The following is a 4209-nucleotide window of genomic DNA, read 5'->3' as shown; positions in this document are numbered from 1 at the left end:
AAAAATGGATTTAAACTGTACATTAGACCAAATGGACCTAATAGATATTTATAGAACATTTAATCTAACAGCTACAGAATTCACATTCACATTCTTGTAATCAGCACATAAAAATTCTCCAGGATAAATCATATGTTACACTACAAAACAAATCTCACGAATTTTTTATTTTTATTGTTTTTAACTTTTAAGTTCAGGGGTACATGTGCAGGTTCGTTATATAGGTGAACTTGTGTGATCAGGGTTTGTTATACAGATTATTTTTGTCACCCAGGTATTAAGCCTAGTAACTCTTGGCTATTTTTCCTGATCCTCTCCCCTCTGGCCACTCTCTAGGCTCCACCCTCTGATAGGCCCTAGAGTCTGTTGTTTCCCTCTATGAGTTCTCATCATTTAGTTCTAACCTATAACCAAGAGCATGCATTATTTGGTTTTCTGTTCCTGCATTTACTTTGCTAAAAATAATGGCCTCCAACTCCATCCATGTTCATGCAAAGGACATGATCTCATTCTTTTTATGGATGCATAGTATTTACATGTCTTTATACAGTCTGTCACTGATGGGCATTTGAGTTAATTTCATGCCCTTGCTATTGTGAATCTTGCTGCAATGAACATATGCGTGCATGTGTCTTTAGGGTACAACAATTCATATTCTTTTGGGTATATACTCAGTAATGGGATTGCTGGGTCGAATGGTAGTTCTGTTTTTGGGTCTTTGAGGAATCACCACACTGTTTTCCACAATGATTGAAATGATTTACGTTCCCATCAGCAGTGTTTAAACAATCCTTTTTCTCTGCAACCTCATCAGCACTTGTTATTTTTTGACTTTTTAGTAATAGTGATTTTAACTGATGTGAGGTGGTATCTCATTATGGCTTTGATTTGCATTTCTCTAATGATCGGTGATATTAAACTTTTTTATATGCTTCTTGAGTGCACATATGTCTTTGTTTTGATCCAGCATCTATAAGCAACTTACACCAATTTACAAGAAAAAAACAACTCCATTTAAAAGCGGGTAAGGGACATGGACAAATATTTAAAAATTGAAATCATATTAAATATCTTCTCAAACTACAATGGAATAAAGCTAGAAATCAATAACAAGAACTTTGCAAACTGTACAAGTACATGGAAATTAAACATCATGCTGTTGAATATCCATTAGGTCAAGGAAAAAATTAAGAAGTAAATAAAAATTTTTCTTCAAACAAACTAAAATAAAAACACAGCATACAAAAAAACTATGGGATATTGCAAAAGCAGTACTAAGAGTGAAGTTTATAGCAATAAACACCTACATTGAAAAAGTAGAAAGATTTCAAATAAACAATTTAATGATGCACCTCAAGGAACTAGCAAAGCAAGAACAAATCAAAGGCAAAATTAGTAGAAGGAAGGAAATAATAAAAATTAGAGTAGAACTCAATAAAATACACACAAAACACAAAACAATGGATCAATTAAATTAAATGTTGCTTTTGAAAAAAATGAACAAAATGGATAAACCATTTACTAAACTAACAAAAAAGAGAGAGAAGACCCATATAAAATCAGAAATGAAGCAGGAGGTGTTACAACTGAAAACACAGACTGATACATCTGAGACTATGATGAACAACTACATACTTAACAAACTGGAAAACCTAGAATAAATGTATAAATTCCTGGAAATATACATTCTGCTAAGATTTGAATCAGAAAGAAACAGAAAACCTGCACAGACTAATAATGAGTAATGAGATTGAATCAGTAATAAAAGTCTTCCAGCAAATAAAAGTCCAGGATCAGAGAGCTTCACGACTGATTTGTGCCAAACTTTCGATGAAGGACTAACACAAAATCTCCTCAAATTGTTCCAAAAAAATGTAGAGGAGAGAATTATCCCTAACTCAATTTATGAGGTCAGAATTACCTTAACACCAAAACCAAATAAGGACATAACAAAAACAAAAACTGCAAGGAAATATCACTGGTGAATATAGATGCAAAATTCTCTACAAAATACTAGAAAAATGAATCCAACAGCACACTCAAACATAATACCCCATGATCAAGTGGGATTTATTCAAGTTTTATACTCTAATCAATAAATGTGATACATAACATCAACAGAATGAAGAAAACAAAAACACGAGCATCTCAGTAGACATATGAAAAGTACTTGATAAAATTTAACATCCTTTCATTATAAGACTCTCAACAAACTAGGCACAGAAACAACATGGCTCAACATAATGAAGCCTATGTGGGACAAATCCACTGTTAACATCATACCAAATGAGGAAGTGCTGAAAGTCTTTATCCTGAGAATGGAACAAGACAGGATACCCACTTTCAGTACTTTAGTTCAACGAAGTACTGGAAGTCTTAGCCAAAGCAATCAGGCAAAATAAATAAATAAATAAATGGCATTCAAATTAGAAAAGAAGTCAAACTTTCCCTTTTTACTGATAATATGATCTTATATCTGCAAAACACCTAATGACTCAGTAAAGTTGCAGGATGCAAAGTCAACATACAAAAATTGTTACGATAGAGAGTAAATAGATAGATATCTGAGGCAGGTAAGAGTATGTGTGGGGGCGAGGGTGTGAAGGGAGGCTTATCGATAGGTACAAATATATAGTTAGATAGAAGACAAAAGTTTCAATGTGCGATAGCAGAGTAGGGTGATTATTGTTAGCAACAACATATTGTGTATTTCAGAGTAGCTGGAGAAGATATCTGGAAATGTTCTGAACATATAAAAATGTAAAGTACTGAAGGTGATACATACTCCAAATACCCTGACTTGATCATTCTGATTCTATGCATGTAACAAAAGTCACATGTAGCACATAAATATGCAAAATATTATGTATTAAAAAATCTTCTTCCAAAAAGTTGCAGCAATAGAAAACAGTTAGTAGTTGCTAGTGGCTAAGGAGGAAGAGAAGGGAAGTGGATGTGGCTAAAATTGGGCAACATGAGTTACCTTCTGGTGATGAAACTCTTCTGTACCTTTACTGTATCAGTGTATGATGATGGTAATAGTACAGTATAATTTGCAAAATGAAACCATTTGGGAAACTGGGGAGATGGGGCAAAACAACTCTCTGTGCTACATCTTACAATTGCATGTGAATATGCAGTTATCTCAAAATGAAATGATTAAAGATAGCAGTTGTATTTCTATACACAATTAACAATCCCAAAACAATACAGAATACAACTAAATTCACAACAGCATGAAAAGAGTAAAATATGTAGCAACAAAATTAACACAAAGTACAAATGAAATTTATCGCTTATACACTGAAAGTGACAGAATATTGTTGAGCTAAATAAAGGAATATTTACATAAATGAAGGACTATTTTGTATTCATGGGTTGGAGGACTCAGGATGGTAATTGTCCCCAAATTTATCTATAAATTCAACATAATACCTTTTTTTAATATAAATTTTTTATAGAAATTTTTTTAATAGAAATTTTAATAGAAATTTTTATAGAAATTTACAAGCTGATCCAAACACTTCTATGAAGGTACAAAATAATCTAGAATAACCAATTTTTTAAAAATAAAGTTGGAGAACTTCCACTCCACACCCAGCAATTTAAAGCTGTAGTTATCAAGACAGGATGGTACTAGCATAAGACTAGACATGTGGATCAAGATATCTATACTGATTTAATTGAGAGTCCAAGAAGAAATCATTATATTTAAGGTCTATTGATTTTCAACAAAGGATATAAGTGAACTCATTGGGAAATCATACAGTTTTCAAATAAAGTTGCTGGAACAATTGGATATTCATGTACAAATAATAAATAGTATACAACAATTGTGTAATTTACAGTCTTTCCGATCACACAGAGAGCACTTAAAAATTGATTTTGTATTGAATAATAAAGTTGATACATTTCAATAGCTTTGTATCATAAATACATTATTCGGTTATAACATAATTAAAGTAGAACAAAATTTCTGTGTGTTTACATGTTAAGACACATTATTTCCAAACAATCTCTGAATAAATTGGAAAAGGAAAATGATCCAAGCTGAGTGATTAAAATGCTACTTACAGAAAACTGGATACAGTTAAATTAGTATCTTGAGTGGAAGGCTGGAGACTTAAAAATCTGATTAAAAAAAAAAAAAAGAAAGAAAATCAATGACTGAATTATCTAGTTTGGGTCTGAAAAAGACCAAAAGAAAAC

Source organism: Mandrillus leucophaeus, unplaced genomic scaffold, assembly GCF_000951045.1.
Source record: "Mandrillus leucophaeus isolate KB7577 unplaced genomic scaffold, Mleu.le_1.0 Scaffold1041, whole genome shotgun sequence".
NCBI lineage: Eukaryota > Metazoa > Chordata > Mammalia > Primates > Cercopithecidae > Mandrillus > Mandrillus leucophaeus.
Note: the sequence above shows the minus strand (reverse complement) of the source record.